At 38.2% G+C, this 25,688-nt stretch overlaps 1 pseudogene; it reads right to left on the reverse strand.

The window, feature by feature from the left end:
- Window positions 1–613: 613 nt before the first annotated feature.
- The window catches only part of LOC143645652 (WW domain-binding protein 11 pseudogene), a 35,803-nt pseudogene continuing 10,728 nt past the window's right edge, over window positions 614–25,688 (reverse strand).

The following is a 25,688-nucleotide window of genomic DNA, read 5'->3' on the forward strand; positions in this document are numbered from 1 at the left end:
GGGAACTGCTTTTTTTTGTGTGTGTGTAGAACGTTTATTAATTTTTCCATGAAACACTCAAAGTTTAAGTCAGTGGGAAATACTTTTAAACAAAGAATTGTACACTTTCTTCCCATGAGTCCTGCCTTGTATTAGGAAACGACATTGTGATTCATCTCACTACGAGTAAAATATTACAAAATGCTTACAAGAAAATATTTAAAATAACTCAAACACAAAAGCCAAGACGGAGTGAAATAAACCAGTTCCTCAGAAATCGCTACTCCAGCACCAACAGCACACAAGAGAGGAGGGTAAAAACAAATTATGTAACTGAGATCCCCCAATCACATTTCAAAAGAATTGGAGAAGGGAATGAAATGGGATGGAAATGGTGATCTGAAAGTGAATGGATGTTAGCAGCACTGCTTCAATAATCAGTATATTCTGAATGAAATACCCCTTCTTATAGGCAGTAAATTTTGACCAAGGCTAAACTTTAGGATAGTCTTTGCACTGAAATTAGAAAATGCCCTGACAGTGGAAGTTGCTCTTTCGTCTAACCTCAAGAAGAGCCTCTTTCTCCATGATTCACCGATGTGAATAGAAACCTGTTACGGCATCAAAAGCTGTCTCAGTATAGCCCTTCCATCTCTTTCATGAAAGCTTCATACACATCATCCTTAATTTGTACTGAGACAGGAACAGAAAGACCAGGTCTGGGGACTGTTTTGGTAAGAGGCACAGAGGAATCATCCTCTGACTTTCTTTGGGGAGTAGCAGTAGCCCCTTTATTCTCCTGATGTACCCTCAGCGTAATGGGCACAAATCGAGTAATCTCTGCCTTGGGATTAGTGATCTGCAGCTTGGCACTGATGGTTGCTATGGCTTTCTTCTCCATGGTGACTGCACTTGTAGCATCTGTTTTGGATGATGGACTGCTCTGAGTCACTGAGTCAAATTGGGTGGGGCACCTAAAATCCCTGGGAAAATCTGGTGGGAAAACCCAGGTGGAGCAGATCCAGGCGAGGCGCCACAGGTGGGCACAGCATTCCAGGACGAGGTGGAAGGATAACTGGAGGTATGGGGAGGGGAGGTAGCCTTGGTGGAGGTCCCTGAGGAGGGCCAAGGGGCAGGCCTGGAGGTGGACCTGGGGGCCCGGAGGGAAAAGCCATGGTAAAGTCCCTCGGAGTCCTGGCACTCCAGGTGGTCTCAGGAATGGAGGCGCTCCTGGAGGTGGCCCAGGAGGAAAGCCTGAAGGTGGTCCAGGTCTGCAAAGGGGGTGCAGGTGTTGGCCCAAGAGGAGGTGGGCCTGGTATGTAGGTGCTTGTGTCTAAGAAGAAAGAGCAGACTGTGGAGGAGACTGCTGCTGTGAAAAAGCTGTAGTTGTGTCATCTGAAAGAGATTCTTCTTTATGCTTTTTTGTGACTGCTTTTCTGCTTCAGAATCAGCAAAATCATCTTCATCATCATCCTCTGAAAATTTCTCTACTTCTCACCCCTCCTCCTGGATTTCCTGACCTGCCATTCAAAGCATCACGGCTTGAAGAAGAGTCAGTTCCTTCATGCTCTTTTTTGCCCTTGATTTTCCAGGCATATCTGCAAATTGTACACTCAGACCTGATATTGTTTTCTTCACTGTGGTCTCTCTCACTATCACCAAGATGCACAGATTCATCTCCCTCACTTTCTCCATCTGATCTGTCGGTGTCACTGTCATCTGTGCTATCATCATGCTTATCCTGACTCATGTCCTCAGGATCACCGTCATCCCTTCTGGTGCTGGAAACATCATCATCGTGACCTTGCTGAGCAAGTTCAGGACAATATACATATCTTCGTCTTGCCTATGAGGAGGAAGATCTGGGGCAAAGCCCACTTTACAGCCTTACGCCTGCAAGACTTGAGGAGGAGGTGGGCCTGGAAGATAAGGAGGTTTTCTGCCAGGGGACAAACGTGAAACACCATGTCCAAGAAGAGGAAGTATAGAAACTGCCCGAGTTGGAGGTCCTTAGGCTGACATCTTTTTTAAGGATGGAAGGTGGCTGGGCACCAGGAAGTAAAATGTCTTTTGTTGTTCAGATGTGGTCCCTTTCTCCAGCCAACACAACAAGCAGACTCACCACCCTCTCCCTGTCTACATGGGACATGACTCCCAGGGGTGTGGACCTTCCTGGCAATGTGGGACAGAAATCCTGGAATGAGCTGAGACTCAACATCAAGGGATTGAGAAAACCTTCTCAACCAAAAGGGGGAAGAGTGAAATGAGATAAAATAAAGTGTCAATGGCTGAGTGGTTCCAAACAGAATCGAGAGGTTATCCTGGAGGCTATTCTTATGCATTAAATAGTTATCACCTTTTTAGTTAAGGCATAACAAAGAGGCTGGAGGGAACTGCCTGAAAATATGGAGCTGTGTTCCAGTAGTCATGTTTCTTGAAGATGATTGTATAATGTTATAGCTTTCACAATGTGACTGTGTGATTGTGGAAACCTTGTGTCTGCTGCTCCTTTTATCTACCTTATAACAGACGAGTAAAACACGGAATAAAGATGAATAATAGGGGAAACAAAATGTTAAAATAAATTTAGAGTGAAATGCTGGTGATCGGTGACGGGGAAGGGTGGGGGGTATTGGTACGTATGAATTTTTTTCTGTTTTCTTTTTATTTTTTTTTCTGAATAGATGCAAATGTTCCAAGAAATGACCATGATGCCAAATATGCAACTGCATGATGATATTGTGAATTACTGATGATATATGTAGAACAGAATGATCAAAAGTTACAAATGTTTGTGTTTGTTTGGTGTTTTTTTGGTATTCTTTTTAAAAATTAAGAAATTAATAAAAGAAATACTAACTGAAGTTGAGCCCTCTTTTGTCCATAGTCTACTTCTAGCTTTCTCAATTCTTTGTAAATATCCGGATTCTCTTTTTTCACAGAGTTGTAGAATTCGTTCAAAGGTTTCACACAGTTTTTTATGTTTGTCTTTCATCACCTTCTCATTGAACAGGCTGCTGCATCGGGTTCAACTCCATTTCATCCGATTTCCCCATGTCCCGGATAATTTACTTGGGATCCTTCATCTTCAAAACTGCAGCTCATACCATCATGTGCTGTTTTTTTTTTTTGTTGTTGTTCTTCTTTAATTCTCTCTTCCAAGCTTCCTTTTGGGTCTGGTCTGTGAGGTTCATAAATTTTCCACCCTTGGTAGATGATGTAGCTCTCCATCCTATGTTTAAAATCTGTATTGTTTATTTGTTCATTAAAAAAAAAAGGCAACTGGTGTGGGCGATTCTTGGCCTCTTTTACTTCATGGGGGTCATTATTTCGGCCCCTCAGTCAGTCACTCAGCCACCGCCCTCTTGAAAGCTTGCAACCCTCTGCCAGGTATATGGGAAATTAAATAAAAATGAAAAGTCACTAAAGTTGGGATAATGGATGGTGGTTATGGTAGCACATTTTGAATATAATTAATATCATTGAATTGCATGCTTGAAAGTAATTGAAATGGAAAATGCTGAGCTGTATATGTGTTATTACAATTACAAGCTAAAAAGATGAATTGGGAATAAGTTACCGCTCCACAGAAATCCCACATCTCTTACATAAGAAGCCCCTCCCAATCTTTCCCCTCCAGCACAAATTCTACCCACACATGGGGCATTCTGTGCCTAAGACACTGGCTCCCGTCTCCCGGGTTCCTGCAGGGTCCACTGAGGATCTAATACCCAAAGGTCATTCTACGGGTTTGCAACTGTTTCGTACGCCAGAAAGCCATGTTCTTTCAAACCTAATCCACACCTGTGGGGGCAGACTTGTTGTTTAGGGTGGAACTTTTGAGTAGCTTATTTCCATGGAGGTGTGACACACCCAATTGTGGTTCTGACCCTTTGATTAAACGGAGATATGATCCATTCAAGGTGGGGCTTGATCAGGTAACTGGAGTCTTTAAAAGAGCCAACACTGAGTTCAGATGCAGACATTCGGAGATGCTTGAAGTGCTAACAGATGCTTGGATGGCCAACATGGAGAAAGCTTAGACACAGATGTTTGGAAATGTAGAAGCTCCAAGGGACACCCAGAGCTGAGGGAACCAACAAAGGTTGGACAGGAACCAGAGCCCAGCAGACACCAGCCACCTGCCTTCCCATGTGACAGAGGAAACCTGGAAGCCATTCAGCCTTTCTTCATAGTCAAGATATCTTTTTATGGATGCCTTAGTTTGGTCATTTTTAAAGCTTTAAAACTGTAAACTTGTAACTTAATACATTCCCTTCACAGAAACTGATCCATTTCTTGTATATGGCATTCCAGCAGCTTTAGCAACTAAAATAGTATATCTTTTTACAGATGTATACCCTCAAGATGCACACCTTAGACATTCACTTAATTTTATATGTTTTAGGAAAAAAAGGAATTAATTGGTTCACAAAACTGAAAACTCCAGGGTAGACTGCTTCAGGTGTGATTTGAATCAGGGGCACAGATAACGTCCAAACATCTCTTGGCATCTCTTGCTTCCATGTTGGTTCCATTCTTTAATAGGCTTTGATGGCAGCAACAGCTCCAACTTCTACATTTTTTTCATGCCAAGTCCAGCAGGAAGACTGTGGGAGTTCTTTACTAGAAGTTTCTATAAATTCTCAATAGCCTTAGATGGGTCATGTGCTCGTCTTTGAACCAGTCTCTGTGGCCAGGAAGTAACATGCTCAGACAGACCAGGTTTGATCCGTGAGCCCACCCGCAGCCAGCAAAGGCATCAAGAAGCACAATTGCCTGGGGGCAGGGCAGTCATTGCAGAGAAAAATCAAGATACAGCTTCAGAAGAATGGGAACGGAGTCTGGGTAGTAAATAAAAACCGCAGATACCCATTCCAGCTCATGCCCAACATTCATATGTATCCTTCTTCGTATAACCACCTCTGATAGATGTGTGGTAGACAGAATTATGGCCCCCTAAAGATACCCATCCTAATCTCTGGAAACCATCAATGCCTATGAATGTGTTACCTTACATAGTAAAAGGAACTTTGCAGATGTAAATAAGATTGCTATTGAGTTGGCCTTAAAATAGGGAGATTATACTTGTGGGCTCAAATGATCACATGAGCCCTTAAAAGCAGATAAGTTTCTCTGGCTGATAGCAGAAAAAGAAGGCAGAAAAAGAAGGGAAAGTCGGATCCAAAGCAGAGTTGCTGCTTTGAAGATGGAGGGTCCACATGGCAAAGAAATGGGAACTCCATCCTCCAACAACAAAGAAGTGGATTCTGCCAACAATTTGAATTAACTGGACCTTTCCCCAGAGTCTTTAGGATAGACCCGAACTTGTCAATACCTTGATTTTGACTTTGTGAAACCCCAAGTAAAAAAAACAGTCGAGGCACACTGTGTCCAAAATTCTGACCTGTGGAAGTTGGTGAGATATTAAATGAATGTTGTTTTAAGCCCCCTGAGTTTGTGACAACTATTGCAGCAGCTATAGAAAACCAATACTGGAGACAACTCAACTTCTCTTCCAGTTAGATTTGCAGTTCCAGGACCAGGATCTGAGCAGTCCAGTGTTAAAGTCTAGACTTAATTCTCTATCACCTCCAACACTGCTTATGTAGAGAGAGAAGGAAAAGTATGACATGAATTCCCACGTGGGTAAGGGAAGAGTGGGAGACCACAGACTATAGCACATCTCATGCCTGCCTAGTAAGAACCCTGGGGAATTTTAAACATGGAATTACCATATGACCCAGCTTTTGCAGTCCTTAGTATCTATCTGAAAGAATTGAGAATACATGCCCACACAAAGATTGTACATTAATCTTTGTAGCAGCATAATTCACAATAATGAGAAAGTGGAAAGAGCCCAAATGTCCATCAACTAATGAATGGCTAAACAAACCATGGTGTATCTGCACAATGGAACATTATTCTACCATACAAAAGAATGAAGTTCTGATACGTGCTATAACATGGATGAGCCTTGAAAACGTGAGGCTGAGTGAAAGAAGCTAAGCACAAAGACCACATTGTATGATTCCATATATGAAATGTCCAGGGAAGGCAAATCTAGAGAGACAGAAAGTAGATCAGTGGTTGCCAGGGACTGGTGGGGATGGGAGTTTCAGAGAGGGGAGTGGGTGGCTGCTAATGGATATGGAGTTTCTTTGGGGAGTGATCAATGTCTTCTGAACTTAGATTGTAGTGATGGTTTCACAACACAGTGAATATTCTAAAAACCATTGAATAGCACAATCTAAATGGGTGAATTTTGTAATATGTAAATTATATCACAATAAAGATGGAAAAAAGAGAAAAATACTGGGAACTCTGTCTTGCCAGGGGCTGAGTTTCTTGGGCATCCAGTTCAGCTGCCCCAGTTCTGCTCTCTGGGAGGGTCTTCTTTCTGTCCTTCTCCATGGTTTTGCTTAAGGTCAGCATTGGAGATTCCATCTCTTTAGGAGCCACGTCCTGATGGCACATATTCCAGACTTTAGAGACTGGATAGACTCAGAGATAATGCCACATGGTCTTGCTTTTTTGTTTATATATTTTTTGCCAGTCTTAGAGTTTCTTTGGAAGTGCAGCTGCATCAAAAACCTGTTAGCTTTCCCTTTTTTTATTTCTTTAAAAATATGTTACCTAATATTTCAGGCCCCCCCAAATTAAATAGAATAATATAAGAAACATCTACGTTCACAGCATAGGTATTTAATGCTAAAGCATTGACATATCACCAATACAGTTAAAGCACAGGAGTTCACTACATACTAAAAGAAAATGCACAATTTCTTGTGTAATTCTGGAGTTGGGAGAGATTTCCAAGCATTGCATAGAAAACAGAAGCTTTCTAAGGGAAAAGATTGATTCATTGGACTACACAAAAAGTTTTAACTTCTCTTTAATGAAAGACACTATGAACAAACTTAAAAGAGAAACAATAGACTGAGAAAGAGTATTTGCAATGCGTATAATGAAGCGATAGTCAATATCTATCATATGCAAAGTGGTCCTAAAAATCAATAAGAAAAAAACAGCCCAGTAGAAAAATAGACAATTTAGATAAGAAGAAATGCATTGGTCAGTTAAACATGAAAAGAAAGCATGCCCCCATTTATAATCAAATAACTGAAAATCAAATACAACAGTGAAATACCATTTTTCATTTAGCAGATTGGCCAAAAAATATTACACAAGTAATGGTAGTGATAATATCCATCAATAATGCGAGCCTACAGGAAAGTGAGTACTCTCCCACACTATTGGTGGGCAGGTGAATAGAAACCATCTTTTTGAAAGGCCAATTGGCTAGAATCTTATCTAAATTGGAAATGTACATATCCACTATGCCAGTTTTAATCTATTGTGTACCCCAGAAAAGTCATGTTCTTTAATCTTCATTCAATGTTGCTGGGTGGTATCTTCTTTATTGTTTCCATGCAGATGTGACCTACCCAATTGTGGGTGGTAACTTTTGATTAGCTGGTTTCCATGGAGTTGTGCCTCCACCTATTCAAGGTAGGGTTGCTTACTGGAGCCCTTTAAGAGGGAACCATTTTGGAAAAAGCTTTAGAGCCACAAGAGCCACCAGAGCCACCAGAATCAACAGAGTCTGCACAAGCAAGACACCTTTGGAGATGAAGAAGGAAATCGCCCCTGGAGGAGCTTCATGAAGCTAGAAGCCTGGAGGGAAAGCTAGCAGACTTCACTGTGTGCCCTTCCAGTTGAGAGAGAAACCCTGAACTTCATCCATCTTTCTCAAGTGAAGGTAACTTCTTGCTGGTGCCTTAATTTGAACACTTCACAGACTTGCTTTAATTTGGACATTTTCATGGCAGTAGAACTGTAAACTTGCAACTTAATCAATTCCCCTTTTTAAAAGCCGTTCCATTTCTGGTATATTGCATTTCAGCAGCTAGCAAACTAGAACACCCACAATTAAATACTTAGTAATATATCATGAAGAAATACTAGCACTTATGGGGAAAATAAATGTAGAAGTGTGATTTTTAAAAGCAAAAATATTGGAAACAGTTTTTATGTTCATAAATAGGGACTATTTAAATAAGATGTGGATACAACCATGATTTGGTGTGTTATGCAACTGTTAAATGAATGAGTTAAATATATATGTGCTGACAAAATAGCACCGGGACTCAAACCCAGGTCTCTGACATGGCAGACGGGAACTCTGCCTGCTGAGCCACAGTGGCCAGCCTCATGATTTATTTTTAAGTGGGGGAGAAACAAGTCATAGAATAATATGTATATTAGTATTAAAAACCCTATATAATAATGTGTGTATGTATATTCCTTAAGATCTTCTATGAGCACCAGTGTTTGAGTTATAATAAAAAACGCAATATCTCTTTTCTAATCTAAACAAATAAAGACTTTTTAAAAACTAATGTGTAATAAGTATGTGATTCTAAAATCATAAAGATGAAGTCTATTATATTATTTTTCCTTTTGTAGATTTGTTTTTGGTGTTCTGTTTAAGAAGTCTTTGCTAACCCAATGTCCCAAAAATTTTCTCTTAGACTTTTTTTTTTTTTGGTAGGGGGGTGCATGGTCCCGGAGCCTCGCATACACTTTAAGGAGATTTAGCTCTATCACTATCACTCAGATCTATGATCTCTCTATCTCTTTTTTTTATCAAGAAATCTTCACACACATACCTTCTATACATAGTACACAATCAACAGCTCACAATATCTCACATAGTTGTGTATTCATCACCATGATCATTTTTTAGAACATTTTCATCACTCCAGAAAAAGAAATAAAAAGAAAAAACTCATACATACCATACTCTTTACCCCTCTCTCTCATTGACCACTAGTGTTTCCATCTACCCAATTTGTTTTACCTTTTGTCCCCCCTATTATTTATTTATTTTTATCCATAGTAAAATGGATAAAAATAAATCCATTTTACTTCTGTCCATACCCTGGATGAAAGGAGCATCAGACACAAGTTTCCCACAATCACACAGTCACATTGTAAATGCTATATCATTGTACAATCATCTTCAAGAATCGAGGCTACTGGAACACAGTTCAACAGTTCAGGTACTTCCCTCTAGCCACTCTAATACATCATAAACTAAAAAGGGATATCTATATAATGCATAAAAATGACCTCCAGGATAACCTCTCGACTCTGAAATCTCTCAGCCACTGAAACTTTACTTTGTCTCATTTCTCTTTCCCCTTTTGGTCAAGAAGGCATTCTCAATCTCTTGATGCCAGGACCTGGCTTATCCAGGTTTTATGTCCCACATTGACAGGGAGATTTATACCCCTGGAGTCATGTCCCACATAGGAGGGAAGGCAGTGAGCCCACATGCTGAGTTGGCTTAGAGAGAGAGGCCACTTCTGAGCAGTAAAAGAGGTTCTCTGGGGTTGACTCTTAAGCTTAATTTTAAGTCGGCTTAGCCTGTCTTTTGCAGGAATGAGTTTCATAGGGGTGAACCCCGAGATCAAGGGCTCAGCTTATTAATTTGGTTTTTCCCACTGCTTGTGAGTTGGAAATGAGAGTATTAGAAATTCTCCAAATGAGGAATTTGAATATTTCCTTCTTTCTCCCCATTTCCTCAAGGGAACTTTGCAAGTATTCATTATTCACTGCCCAAATTGCTCTGGGATTTATTGGGGCATCACATTAATCTGGGCAAACCAACAAAATCTCACTCCCTATTCAAGATCCCATGTACTTAGGATGTTCAACTAAACTGACCATAAAAGTTAAATTAGGAAATGCACTACCCAAAATATAAACTTTGCTCCAAATAAACATCTCTCCCTTTAGTCTCACCCAGAAATTGAGGTTTTAAAATATGGACAATATCATATGATCTCTTTTGAGTTAATTTTTTAAAAATTATAACAGTAAGTAGGTTTGCAGAAAATACAGAGTTCACATATACCCTCCTTCTAATGCACACAGTTTTATCTACTATTAACATTTTGCATTAGTGTGATAATTTTGTTGCAACTAATGAAAAATATAATTATGCTGTTAAGTTTAACCCACTTGCTTACATTAGGGTTCACTCTTTGTGTTGTTTAGCTATAGATGTTTTGGGTTTTGTGTATCATAGTTTACGTACAGCCTAAAATTTCCTTTTTTATCCCTTTTCAAATATACAATTCAACGGCGTTAATTACATTCACGAAGTTGTGCTTCCATCACCATCAGCCATTGCCAAAACTTTTCCATCACCCCAAACTGAAATTCTGTACTAATTAAATATTAACTTCCCCTTCCACTCTCCCTCCCCAAATCAGACACTGGTAACCTGTATTCTAGTTCCTGACTTTATGATTTTGCATGTTCTGCTTATTTCACATCAGCGAGATCATACAGTATCTGTCCTTTTGTGTCTGGTTTATCTCACTCAACATGATGTCTTCAGAGTTCATTCATGCAGTCACATGTACTAGAACTTCATTGCTTTTTATGGTGGAATAATATATCATTGTATGTACAGTACAACGGTTTGTTTAACCATTCACCTGTTGAATCACGCTTGTGCTGCATTCATCTTTCAGCAATTGTGAATAATGCCGCCATGAACATCGGTGTGAAAACATCTGTTCAATTCTTCTGGGTATACACCTAGAAGTGGGATTTCTGGGTCTTATGGTAATTCTGCACTTAACTTTCTGAAGAACTGCCAAAACGTTTTCTACAGCGGTGGCACCATTTTACATTCCCATCAGCACTGAACGAGTACCCTTATTTCTCCGTGTCCTCTCCAACACTTGTCCTTTTCTATTTTTATTTTTTATTTTCCTAATGGATGTCAGATGGCATCTCATTGTGGTTTTTATTTGCATTTCCCTGATGGCTAATGACATTGAACATCTTTTCATGTACTTATTGGCCATATGTTTATTTTCTTTGGAGAAATATCTATTCAAGTCTTTTCTCCATTTTTAAAAACTGGATTGTGTGTGGTTTCAAATCATTATTATGTACCCTAGAATGTACCCTATTATGTACCCATGTTTTAATCCTGACCCAACCTTGTGGGAGCAGCCCTTTCTTTAAATCCTGATTAAGTAAAGTAGGTTGGAATCTTTTGATTAGATTATCTCCATGGAGATGTGACATGCTCAATAGTGAGTATTAACTGTTCTTATTTTTTTTAATTGTGAAATATAACCTATATACAAAAAAGCAATAAATTTCCAAGTACATTTTAACAGTAGTTATAGAACAGATTTTAAAATTTGGTATGGGTTACAGTTCCAAATTTTTTGTTTTTTCTTCTAGCTGCTCCAAAACACTGGAAACCAGCAGAAATATTCATTTGTTAAATCTTATATTCCCTGTTATAGTCCTCCTTCTCTTTAAATAACATATATACATAAAAGCAGTACATTTTGAAGTATCTCACAATAGCTAGTTGTAGAACAGATTTCAGCCTTTGGTATGGGTTACAATTGCACAATTTTAGGTTTTTATTTCTAGCTGCTCTAAGGTACTGGAGGCTAAAAGAAATATCGGTATAATGATTCAGCACTCATTCATTTGCTAAACCCAATCTTCTCTGTTTATCTCCACCACCACCATTGCTCTTTCTCTCACTGTTTAGCGGTATTTGGGTTATGCCCATTCTAACTTTTTCATGTTGGAAGGAACTATTGATAATATGGGATGGGGGATGGAACTAGTTGATGTTCTGGAGAGGCTGGCCCCTCCGCATTTTAGGGCTTATCTGGTCCAGGGAACCATCTGGAGTTGTAGATTTTGGAGAGTTACTCTAGTGATGGAACCACTGTAAAATCTTATATAATTCCCTAGGTATTCTTTAGGATTGGCAGGAATGGTTTTGGTTGGGGTTTGGAAAGTTATGATAGGTAGCAGTGTCTAACTGAAGCATGTGTAAGAGTGACCTCCAGAGTAGCCTCTTGACTTTTTTTGAACCCTCAACCACTGATAACTTATTTGTTTCACTTCTTTCAACCTTTTGGTCAGGATGGTATTATTGATCCCATAGTGCCAAGGCCAGGCTCACTCTTGGGGGTCATAGTCCATGCCTCAAGGGAGATTTTCACCCCTGGATGTCATGTCCCATGTAGTGGGGAGGTCAATGGTTTCACTTGAGAATTTCAGCTTAAAGAGAGAGGGCACATTTGAGCAACAAAACAGGTCCTCTGGAGGTGACTTTTAGGCATACCTATAGGTAAGCTAATCTTCTCCATTACATACATAAGCTTCACAAGAGCAAGCCTCAAGATCAAGGGCTTGGCCTATTGATTTGGGTGTCCCTAATGTTTGGCACAGTATCTGGGTTTTCCCCAGTGGCAAAGTTTAATAGTTCCATGATTTTTCTCCAATCCCTCAAGGACTTTGCTAATACTTTTTAAATTTTATTTTATAGTATAACATATATACAAAGCAAAGAAATAAAAAAGCAGTAGTTTCCAAAGCACTCTTCAACAAGTGGTTACAAGACCGATCCCAGAGTTTGTCATGGGCTGCCATATGATCCTCTCATATTTTTCCTTCTAGCTGCTCCAGAATATAGGAGGCTAGAAGGCTTAAATACTTTTTTATCACCATAATTGACTTTTTTTCTTTCTTTTTTTGTGAACTATAACATATACACAAAAAATCTATAAATTTCAAAGCACATTACCACAATTATTGTAGAACACATTTCAGACTTTCACATGGGTTACACTTTCACAATTTTAGGTTTTTACTTCTAGTCGCTCTAAAATACTGGAGACTAAAAGAGATGTCTATTTAATGACTCAACATTCATATTCATTTGTTAAGTCCTATCTTCTATGCATAATTCCACCATCACCTTTGATCTTTCTATATCTCTCTTTGGGGTTGTTTGGGCTATGGCAGTTCTAAATTTTTGATATTGGAAGAGTCTGTCACTAATATGGGGTAGGGAGATGAAACTATCTGATGTTCTGGAGAGGCTGGGCTAGATTTCAGGACTTATCTGGACCAGGGACCCATCTGAAGGTTGTAGGTTTCCGGCAAGTTACATTAGGGCCTGGAGCCCTGTGGAATCTTGTATATTGCCCTAGGTGTTCTTTAGGGTTGGCTGGAATGGTCCTGGTTGGGGGTTGGCAGGTTATGAAAGGTAGCAAGGTCTACCTGAAGCTTGCATAAGAGCAACCTCCAAAGTAGCCTCTCGACTCTGTTGGAGCCCTCTGCCACTGATACTTTATTAATTACACTTCTTTCCCCCCTTTTGGTCAGGATGTAATTGTTGATCCCACAGTACCAGGTTTGGATTCATCCTTGGCAATTATTTCCCACGTTGCCAGGGAGATTTTCACCCCTGAATGTCATGTCCCACTTAAGGGGAGGGCAATGGTTTCACTTGCAGAGTTGGGCTTAAAGAGACTGAGGCCACATCTGAGCAATGACGAAGGTCCTCCAGAAGTAACTCTTGGGCATGCCTATAGGTAGGCTAAGCTTCTCCACTACCTACATAAGCTTCACAAGGGTAAGCCTCCTGATCAAGAGCATGGCCTACTGAATTGATTCTGGTGTCCCTGAAGTTTGGCACAGTATCTGAGGTTTCCCCAGTGGCAAAGTTTAATAACTCTATAATTTTTCTCCCATCCCTCAAGGGGTTTTGCTAATACTTTTTGATTATCTAGTTAATATACTCTGGGATGTATCCAGGCACTACACTAAGCTGTACAGGGTTAAAGATCCCATTCTTACACTGGGCTCCCTGTGTTTGGATTGTTTAGATGCTCTATCCAGACAGGCTGAGTTAGATTATGTGCTACAAAATACCTAGATTCTAGACATAACAAAACTTCCTTCCTTTGGTCTCAAAAAGAGTAGTTAAAGTTTTAAAATATAGGCGATGTCTTCCTTGCCCCGTATTATTATTATTTTTTAAACATAACATGCGAACATGAACATTCTTACCATGTGATCATTCCATTCTTGGTATATGATCAATAACTCACAATATCATCACATAGTTGTATATTCATCACCATGATCACCTCTCAGAACATTTGCATCAATTCAGAAAAGGAAATAAAGAGAAAAAAGAAAAAAATCCATACATACCATGTCCCCTACCACTGCCCCTCACTGATCACCAGCATTTCAATCTACTAAATTTATTTTAACATTTGTTCCCCTTATTATTTACTTATTTTTAATCCATACATTTTACTCATCTGTAGATAAGTTAGATAGGATAATCAGACACAAGGTTTTCACAATCACACAGTCACACTGTGAAAGCTATATCATTACACAATCATCTTCAAGAAACATGGTTACTGGAACACAGCTCTACATTTTCATGCAGTTCCCTCCAGCCTCTCCATTACACTTTAACCAAAAGGTGATATCTATTTAATGCATAAGAATAACCTCCGGGATAACCTCTTGACTCTGTCTGGAATCTCTCAGCCATTAACACTTTATTTTGTCTCATTTTGCTCTTCCCCCTTTTGGTCAAGAAGACTTTCTCAATCTTTTGGTGCTGAGTCCCAGCTCATTCTAGTAATTCGGTCCCATGTTTTCAGGAAGGTCCACACCCCTGGGAGTCATGTCCCATATAGAGAGTGGGAGTGCAGTGAGTTTGCTTGTTGTGTTGGCTGAGAGAGAGAGGCCACATCTGAGCAACAGAAGAGGTTCTCTGTGGGTGACTTTTAGGCCTAATTTTAAGTAGGCTTAGCCTATCCTTTGCAGGGTTAAATTTCATATAAACAAACCCAAGATTGAAGGCTCAGCCTATTGCTTTGGCTGTCCCCACTGCTTGTGAGAATATCAGGAATTGCTCACTTGCAGAAGTTGAATTCTCCCCCTTTCTCGCCATTCCCCCAAGGGACTTTGCAAATACTTTTTTTACCCACTGTTCAAATCACTCTGTTACCCCTGTATTCTGAATTACCTTAATCCCTATCCAATAAGCTTCACTCTTATCTCTAAATACCAAGTTATGAATATATAAAATAGCCCATCAAAATCCAGAAATAACAATTACCATGTAGAACTAAATGTGATTGCTATAACGGCTTCAGTCTAGGCCCTAGTTTTCATAGAAGTATTTTCTAAATGCGATCATACAGTACTTGCTTTTTTGCTTCTGGCTTATTTTGCTTTACCAAATGTCCCACAGTTTCATTCACATCGTTGCATGCCTCACAACTTCATTCCTTTTTGCAGTACCACCGTGTTCAATCATATGTATACACCATCATTTGCCAATCTGCTTCTCAGTCAGTGCATCTTTCAGGCCCCTCTATCTACTGGGCCTCAAGTATAATGTCCAAAGTCAACAGTCCAACACACTCAATTTTAGTTAATTTCATTGTTCACAAGAGAAAAATAGCCAAAAACACACCCTCACCAAATAGAAAATCCAAACCTCCCCTTAACTCTTGTCCCTCCTCCCATTATATACCCCTGGTATCACTGCGGTACTGTTGATGTTTTCTTATTAAACATAGCCCTTAGCATGCAATAGCATTTCTCCCCCATACCCTAAAGTTATACACTCTTTGAGCAATAGTGTATTTATACCTTCATGCGAGAGCTTGTTTATATTTGTAGTGTTAATTGGTGGGACACATGAGTTTATACAACCCCTTTTAATTATGTTCACCTTCAATATGGTAATATTACCTAGACATACTAATGAACTGCCTTCACTTCTGTCTATTCCCTTATCATTAAGTTCACCCTCATTAGGAAACTGTTCACCCATCTCAAGCTTCTGTGTATCTCTAGGTCTCCTATATTCTGTATTATAAGCCTCTGATTTTACCTTTACCAAGGTTATAAAAGTGGAATCATATAGTATCTGTCCTTTTGTGTCTGGCTTATTTCACTCAGCATTATGTTCTCAAGCCTCATCCATCTTGTCATGTGCTTCAGGATGTCATTTTGTCTTACTGCTGAATAATATTCATTCATATGTATATACCATATTTTGTTAGTCCATTTGTCTGTTGATAGACATTTGGTTTGTTTCCATCTTTTGTCAATTGTGAATATGCTGCTATGAACATTGGTGTGCAAACGTCTGTGTCACCGTTTTCAGCTCTTCAGGGTATATACCAAGTAGTGATATTGCCAACTGTTCTAGTTTGCTAGCTGCCGGAATGCAATATACCAGAAATGGAATGGCTTTTAAAAGGGGGAATTTAATGAGTTGCTAGTTTACAGTTCTAAGGCTGAAAAAACGTCCCAATTAAAGCAAGTCTATAGAAATGCCCAATCAAAGGTATACATCCAGGGAAAGATACCTTGGTTCAAGAAGGCCGATGAAGTTCAGGGTTTCTCTCTCAAATGAGAAGGCACATGGTGAACACAGTCAGGGCTTCTCTCTCGGCTGGAAGAATACATGGCAAACACGGCGTCATCTGCTAGTTTTCTCTCCTGGCTTCCGGTTTCATGAAGTGCCCCAGGAGGCATTTTCCTTCTTTATCTCCAAAGGTCACTGGCTCATGGACTCTCTGCTGCATGGTGCTGCTCTTTCTGAATCGCTCATTCTCCAAAATGTTTCCTCTTTTATAGGACTCCAATAAACCAATCAAGACCCACCCAAATGGGTGGAGACATGTCGTCACCTAATCCAGTTTAACAACCACTCTTGACTAAATCACATCATTCAGGGATGTAACTGATGACAGTTACAAACATACAGTATTGAATAGGGATTATTCTACCTTTATGAAACGGGATTTTGATTAAAACATGGCTTTTCGAGGGGGCATGCTTTCTTTCAAACCAGCACACTGAGTAATAAGGCAACTCAATATTTGGTTTTCTGGGAACCGCCAGACTGTCTTCCATAGCGGCTGCACCATTGTACATTCCCACCAGCAGTGCATAAGTGTCCCAGTTTCTCCACATCCTCTCCAACATTTGTAGTTTCCTGTTTGTTTCATAGCAGCCATTCTAATAAGTGTGAGGTGGTATCTCATTGTAGTCTTGATATGCATTTCCCTTATAGCTTTTAAGCATCTCTTCATGTGCTTTTGAGCCATCTGTATTTGCTCTTCATAAAAATGTCTATTCATATCTTTAGCCCACTTTATAATTGGGCTGTTTGTTCTTTTGTTCTTTTGTTGTTGAGTTGTAAGATTTCTTTGTATATACAGAATATCAAACCTTTATCTGATGTGTGATTCCAAATATTTTCTCCCATTGAGTTGGCTGCCACTTCACCTTTTTGACAGTCTTTTGAGGTGCAGAAGTGTTTGATTTTGAGTTCACAATTATCTATTTTTTCTTTTGTTGCTTGTGCTATACATGTAAAGTTTAGGAAGCTACCTCCTATTACTAGGTCTTGAAGTGTTTTCCTACATTTTATTATGGGAGCTTTATGGTACTGGTTCTTATGTTTAGGTGTTTGCTCCACTTTGAGTTAATTTTTGTATAGGGTGTAAGGTAAGGGTCCTCTTCCATTTTTCTGGCTATTGATATCCAGTTTTCCCATGCCAGTTTATTGAAAAGATTATTTTGTCTTAGTTCAGTGGATTTGGGGCCTTGTCAAAGATCAGTTTACCATGGATTTGGTGGTCTATTTCTGCACTCTTAACTTAATTGCATTGGTTAATACTTCTGTCTTTGTGCCAGTATCATGCTGATTTGACCACTGTAGCTTTATAAGAAGTTTTAAAATCGGGGAGTGTTGATCCTCCCACTTCATTCTTTTTTAGGATGTTTTTAGCTATTCAAGATTTCTTTCCCTTCCAGATGAATTTGGTAACTAGATTTTCTAAGTCTTCAAAGTAGGTTGATAGAGTTTTGATTGGTACTGCATTGAATCTATAGATTAATTTGGGTAGAATTGACATTTTAACTACATTTAACCTTTCTATCCATGAGCAGGGAATGTCTTTCCAGCTATATATATCTTCTTTGATTTCTTTTAACAATATTATGTAGTTCTCTGTGTTCAAGTCCTTTACATTCCTAGTTAAGTCCTTTTCATTCCTATATTCTTGATTCTTTTAGTTGCCATTTTGAGTGGGTTTTTTCCCCTTAATTGACTCCTTGCTTAGGTCCTTGCTTGTGTATAGAAACATTACTGATTTTTGCACAGTAATTTTTTTGCATATTAATTTTATAACCTGCCACCTTGATGAATTTGTTTCAAAGTAACTTTGTTATAGATTTCTCAGGATTTTCCAAATATAGTATCATGTCCTCTGCAAATAATGAGTTTTACTTTTTCCTTTCCAATTTGAATGCCTTTTATTTCTTTCTCCTGTATTAACTTTTGACTAGATGGAGATGTGATTACACCCATTCCAGCTGGGTCTTGATTAGTTTACTTGAATCCTTAAACGAGGAAACATTTTGGAGAGTCAGAAACAACAGAAAGAACAGAGCCTAGAGAAACAACAGAAGCCTCAGAGACAGAAGCTTCACAGCAGAATACACAGATGCAGACATTTAGAGAGAGAGACATCGATGTTTGGAGGTGCTTGGAGTCCAGCAGACATGCCATGAGATATTAAACAAGCCAAAACCTGGAGAGAGCCAACGAAAGCCAAGAGATGAAAGCCAGCCCTGGAGAAGCAAAGTGAGAAACCCTCACATGGACAGAGGCTGAAGGCAACAGATCCCAGGAACAAGGGACTAGCAGATGCCAGCCATGTGACTACCAGCTGACAGAGCTGTTCCTGACCAATTGGCCTTACTTGAGAGAAGATAACCTCTTATTGGTTCCTAAATTTGGACACTTTCACCTCCCTAAAACTGCAAACTTGTAATGTATTAAATTCCCCTTTATAAAAGCCACTCCAATTCTGGTATATGGCATTCCAGCAACTTGCAAACTAACACAGATTGCTTATCTTTTTGTTGTTGAGTTGTAGTTCTTTGTATATTCTGAATATTAAACATTTATTAGATACATCACTTCCAAAATTTTTTCCCATTCTGTAGGTTGTCTTTTCACTTTTTTGATAAAGTCCCTTGATGTAGAAAAGTTTTAAATTTTGATCATCTCATTTATCTAGTTTCTTTTTGTTGTTTGGCTATTGGTGTAAAACTAAAAAAACTGCTACTAACACAAGGTCCTGAAGATGTTTCCTTATGTGTTCTTCTATGTGTTTTATAGTTTTAGTCTTATATTAGGTCTTTGGTCCATTTTGAGTTAATTTTTGTACAGTACATGGTGTGAGGTAGGGGTTCACCTTCATTCTTTTGCATATGTATCCAGTTCTCCCAGCACCATTTGTTGAAAATTTATTTTTCTTGCCTGTTTGCTCTGGCTAGAGATTTTAGTACAATGTTGAATAGCAGTGCTGAATAACATCCTTGCCTTGTTCCTGAGCTTATGGAGTAAGTTTTCAGTCTTTTGCCATTTAAGTATGATATTAGATGTGAGTTTTTCATACATGTCCTTTATCATATTAAGGATATTTCCTTCTTTCCTAATTTCTGAGTTTTTTTTTTTAATCAGGAAGAGATGCTGAATTTTGTCAAATGCTTTTTCTGCATCGATTGAGAAGATCAAGTGTTTTCTTTACTGTGTCCTGTTAATGTGGTGTGTTATATTAATTGATTTTCATATATTGAACCACCATGCATGACTGGGATCAATCCCACTTGATCATGGTGTATATATTTTTTCCATGTGCTGTGGTTTTGGTGTTACTAGTATTTTGTTGAGGACTTTTGCAGCTATATTTTTTATTTTTTTATTAATTAAAGAAAAAAAAGAAATTAACCCAACATTTAGAAATCATTCCATTCTACATATGCAATCAGTAATTCTTAATATCATCACATAGATGCATGATCATCATTTCTTAGTACATTTGCATCGATTTAGAAGAACTATCAAAACAACAGAAAAAGATATAGAATGTTAATATAGAGAAAAAAATAAAAATAATAATAATAGTACAAAAAAAAAGACAAACAAACAGACAGACAAAAAAAAAAAAACCTATAGCTCAGATGCAGCTTCATTCAGTGTTTTAACATGATTACTTTACAATTAGGTAGTATTGTGCTGTCCATTTTTGAGTTTTTGTATCTAGTCCTATTGCACAGTCTGTATCCCTTCAGCTCCAATCACCCATTATCTTACCCTGTTTCTAACTCCTACTGGACTCTGTTACCAATGACATATTCCAAGTTTATTCTAGAATGTCGGTTCACATCCGTGGGACCATACAGTATTTGTCCTTTAGTTTTTGGCTAGTCTCACTCAGCATAAATTCTCTAGGTCCATCCATGTTATTACATGCTTCATAAGTTTGTCCTGTCTTAAAGTTGCATAATATTCCATCGTATGTATATACCGCAGTTTGTTTAGCCACTCGTCTGTTGATGGACATTTTGGCTGTTTCCATCTCTTTGCAATTGTAAATAATGCTGCTATAAACATTGGTGTGCAAATGTCCGTTTGTGTCTTTGCCCTTAAGTCCTTTGAGTAGATACCTAGCAATGGTATTGCTGGGTCGTATGGCAATTCTATATTCAGCTTTTTGAGGAACCGCCAAACTGCCTTCCACAGTGGTTGCACCATTTGACATTCCCACCAACAGTGGATAAGTGTGCCTCTTTCTCCACATCCTCTCCAGCACTAGTCATTTTCTGTTTTGTTGATAATGGCCATTCTGGCGGGTGTGAGATGATATCTCATTGTGGTTTTGATTTGCATTTCTCTAATGGCCAGGGACATTGAGCATCTCTTCATGTGCCTTTTGGCCGTTTGTATTTCCTCTTCTGATAGGTGTCTGTTCAAGTCTTTTTCCCATTTTGTAATTGGGTTAGCTGTCTTTTTGTTGTTGAGTTGGACAATCTCTTTATAAATTCTGGATACTAGATCTTTATCTGATATGTCATTTCCAAATATTGTCTCCCATTGTGTAGGCTGTCTTTCTACTTTCTTGATGAAGTTCTTTGATGCACAAAAGTGTTTAATTTTGAGGAGCTCCCATTTATTTATTTCCTTCTTCAGTGCTCTTGCTTTAGGTTTAAGGTCCATAAAACTGCCTCCAATTGTAAGTTTCATAAGATATCTCCCTACATTTTCCTCTAACTGTTTTATGGTCTTAGACCTAATGTTTAGATCTTTGATCCATTTTGAGTTAACTTTTGTATAGGATGTGAGATACGGGTCTTCTTTCATTCTTTTGCATACGGATATCCAGTTCTCTAGGCACCATTTATTGAAGAGACTGTTCTGTCCCAGGTGAGTTGGCTTGACTGCCTTATCAAAGATCAAATGTCCATAGATGAGAGGGTCTATATCTGAGCACTCTATTCGATTACATTGGTTGATATATCTATCTTTATGCCAATACCATGCTGTTTTGACCACTGTGGCTTCATAATATGTCTTAAAGTCAGGCAGCGCAAGACCTCCAGTTTTGTTTTTTTTTCCTCAAGATGTTTTTAGCAATTCGGGGCACCCTGCCCTTCCAGATAAATTTGCTTATTGGCTTTTCTATTTCTGAAAAATAAGTTGTTGGAATTTTGATTGGTATTGCATTGACTCTGTAGATCAATTTAGGTAGGATTGACATCTTAACTATATTTAGTCTTCCAATCCATAAACATGGTATGCCCTTCCATCTATTTAGGTCTTCTGTGATTTCTTTTAGCAGTTTTTTGTAGTTTTCTTTATATAGGCTTTTTGTCTCTTTAGTTAAATTTATTCCTAGGTATTTTATTCTTTTAGTTGCAATTGTAAATGGGATTCGTTTCTTGATTTCCCCCTCTGCTTGTTCATTGCTAGTGTATAGAAATGATACAGATTTTTGAATGTTGATCTTGTAACCTGCTACATTGCTGTACTCATTTATTAGCTCTAGTAGTTTTGTTGTGGATTTTTCTGGGTTTTCGACGTATAGTATCATATCATCTGCAAACAGTGATAGTTTTACTTCTTCCTTTCCAATTTTGATGCCTTGTATTTCTTTTTCTTGTCTAATTGCTCTGGCTAGAACCTCCAACACAATGTTGAATAATAGTGGTGATAATGGACATCCTCGTCTTGTTCCTGATCTTAGGGGGAAAGTTTTTACTTTTTCCCCATTGAGGATGATATTAGCTGTGGGTTTTTCATATATTCCCTCTATCATTTTAAGGAAGTTCCCTTGTATTCCTATCTTTTGAAGTGTTTTCAACAGGAAAGGATGTTGAATCTTGTCAAATGCCTTCTCTGCATCAATTGAGATGATCATATGATTTTTCTGCTTTAATTTGTTGATATGGTGTATTACATCAATTGATTTTCTTATGTTGAACCATCCTTGCATACCTGGGATGAATCCTACCTGGTCATGATGCATAATTCTTTTAATGTATTGTTGGATACGATTTGCTAGAATTTTATTGAGGATTTTTGCATCTATGTTCATTAGAGAGATTGGTCTGTAGTTTTCTTTTTTTGTAATATCTTTGCCTGGTTTTGGTATGAGGGTGATGTTGGCTTCATAGAATGAATTAGGTAGTTTTCCCTCCGCTTCGATTTTTTTGAAGAGTTTGAGGAGAATTGGTACTAATTCTTTCTGAAATGTTTGATAGAATTCACATGTGAAGCCGTCTGGTCCTGGACTTTTCTTTTTAGGAAGCTTTTGAATGACTGATTGAATTTCTTTACTTGTGATTGGTTTGTTGAGGTCATCTATTTCTTCTTGAGTCAAAGTTGGTTGTTCATGTCTTTCCAGGAACCCATCCATTTCATCTAAATTGTTGTATTTATTAGCGTAAAGTTGTTCATAGTATCTTGTTATTACCTCCTTTGTTTCTGTGAGGTCAGTAGTTATGTCTCCTCTTCCATTTCTGATCTTATGTATTTGCATCCTCTCTCTTCTTCTTTTTGTCAATCTTGCTAAGGGCCCATCAATCTTATTGATTTTCTCATAGAACCAACATCTGGTCTTATTGATTTTCTCTATTGTTTTCAATTTCATTTATTTCTGCTCTAATCTTTGTTATTTCTTTCCTTTTGCTTGCTTTGGGATTCGTTTGCTGTTCTTTCTCCAGTTCTTCCAAGTGCACAGTTAATTCTTGCATTTTTGCCTTTTCTTCTTTTCTGATACAGGCATTTAGGGCAATAAATTTCCCTCTTAGCACTGCCTTTGCTGCGTCCCATAAGTTTTGATATGTTGTGTTTTCGTTTTCATTCACCTCGAGGTATTTACTAATTTCTCTTGCAATTTCTTCTTTGATCCACTCATTGTTTAAGAGTGTGTTGTTGAGCCTCCACATATTTGTGAATTTTCTGACACTCCGCCAATTATTGATTTCCAACTTCATTCCTTTATGATCCGAGAAAGTGTTGTGTATGATTTCAATCTTTTTAAATTTGTTAAGACTTGCTTTGTGACCCAGCATATGGTCTATCTTTGAGAATGATCCATGAGCACTTGAGAAAAAGGTGTGTCCTGCTGTTGTGGGATGTAATGTCCTATAAATGTCTGTTAAGTCTAGCTCATTTATAGTAATATTTAGATTCTTTATTTTGCAGCTACATTAATAAGTGATATTGATCTATAGTTTTCTTTTCTTGTGATATCTTTATGTTTGTTATTAGGGTGATATTGGCCTCATAGAATAGGTTGGGAAATGTTCCCTTTTCTTCAAGCTTTTGGGAGAGTTTAAACAGTATTGGTGTTAATTTGTCTTTGAATATTTTGTAGCATTCACCAGTGACGCCATCTGGACTTGGAATAATTTGTTAGGAGGCTTTGATTACTGATTCCATCTCTTTATTTGTTATTGATCTGTTGAGATTTGCTATTTCATCTTGTGTCATGTAGGTAGTTCTCTAGGAATTTGCTCATTTCACCTAGTTATCTGATTTGTTAGACAATTTGTTGGTATACAATTGTTCATAGTATCCTTTTATAATCTTTTAAAAAATTTCTGTGGGGTTGGTAGTAATGCCCCATTTCATTCCTGATTTTAATTATTTGTATCTTCTCCCTTTGTTATTTGTCAATCTAACTAAAGATTTGTTGATTTTTAATCTTTTTAAATCTTTTTGAAGATTCTCTCTATTTTCTAATTCTCTACTTAATTTGTAACTGCTCTAATCTTCATTATTTCCTTCCTTTTGTCCCCTTTAAGTTTAATTTGCTCTCCTTTTTCAGTTACCCTAGGTGTGATGTTAGGTCTGTCATTTTGAGTTCTTTTTTTTTTTTTTTTGTATTGGCAGGCACCAGGAATCAAACCAGAGGAGAACTCTGCCTCCTGAGCCACCATGGCCTGCCCTTGAACTCTTTCTTTTTTAATGGAAGCAGTTAGAGCTTTACAATTCCCTTTGATACTGACATCACTATGTCCCATATGTTTTGATATGTTGTGTTTTTGTTTTTTGTGTCTCAAGATATTTTCTGCTTTCCCTTATGATTTTTTTCTTTGACCCATTGATTGTGTAAGAATATGTTGTTTAGCTTTCATATATTTGTTAACTTTCCCATTATCCCCCTGTTATTGATTTCTAGCTTTATTCCTCTGTGGTCATAGAAGATGCTTTGTATAATTTCAGTCTTTTAAAATTCATTGAGACGAATTTTGTGATCTAACATGTGGTCTATCCTGGAGAATGATCCATGTGCATTTGAGAGGGGTGTGCATTCTGCTGCAATATATTTTAACCATTGTTCCCCTTATTATTTGTTTATTTTTTGTCCATGTTTTTATTCATCTGCCCATACCCTAGATAAAGGGAGCATCAGACATAAAGTTTTCACAATCACACAATCACATTGTAATGTTTTATCTTTATGCAGTCTTCTTCAAGAAATAAGGCTACTGGAACACAGCTCTAGTTTCAAGTACTTCCCTTCAGCCACTCAAATACACCATAAACTGAAAAGGGTATATCTATATAATGCATAAGAATAACCTCCAGGATAACCTCTCAACTCTGAAATCTTTCAATCACTGGAAATTTATTTTTTCTCATTTCTCTCTTTCCCTTTTTGGTCAGGAAGGTTTTCTCAATCCCTTGATGCCAGGTCCCAGCTCATCCCAGGATTTTTATCCCATGTTGGCAAGGAGATTTACACACCTTGGAGTCATGTCCCACATGGAGTGGGGAGGACAGTGGGTTAACCTGTCATATTGGTTTAGAGAGAGAGAGACCACATCTGAGCAACACAAGAGATTTTCTGGGGGTGACTCAGGCATAATTATAAGCAAGGTGAGCCTACCCTTTGCAGGAATAAGTTTCATAGGGACAAGCTTCAAGATCAAGGGCTCACCCTCAGCCTTTCTTGAATCACATTATCTTTCCGTGGATGCCCTAGTTTGAACATTTTTATGGCCTTAGAACTGTAAACTTGCACTTAATAAATTCCCCTTTTTAAAAGCCATTCTGATATTGGTATATTGCATTCCAGCAGCTTACAAACTAAAACACCCTCACAGTAACAATCAAGTTGTTTGTATGGTCTCTAAACAACTGGACACTATAACCGAGCCAAGTGAACACATGAACTTAACTGTCACAGTTTCTGTGCCTGAATGTGTGGGGGACTTTTTTAAATTAAAAAGTCTTTTTAAAACCTAACAATATACAAACACAAACATTCTTGCCATATGATCATTCCATTCTTGGTATATAATCAATAACTCACAATATCATCACATAGTTACATATTCATCACCATGATCATTTCTTAGAGCATTTGCATCCATTCAGAAAAAGAAAAAAGAAAAAACCTCATACATACCATACCCCTTACCCCTCCTTCTCACTGACTGCTAGTATTTCCATC

This window comes from Tamandua tetradactyla, chromosome 9 (genome assembly GCF_023851605.1).
Source record: "Tamandua tetradactyla isolate mTamTet1 chromosome 9, mTamTet1.pri, whole genome shotgun sequence".
In the NCBI taxonomy this organism is placed as follows: domain Eukaryota; kingdom Metazoa; phylum Chordata; class Mammalia; order Pilosa; family Myrmecophagidae; genus Tamandua; species Tamandua tetradactyla.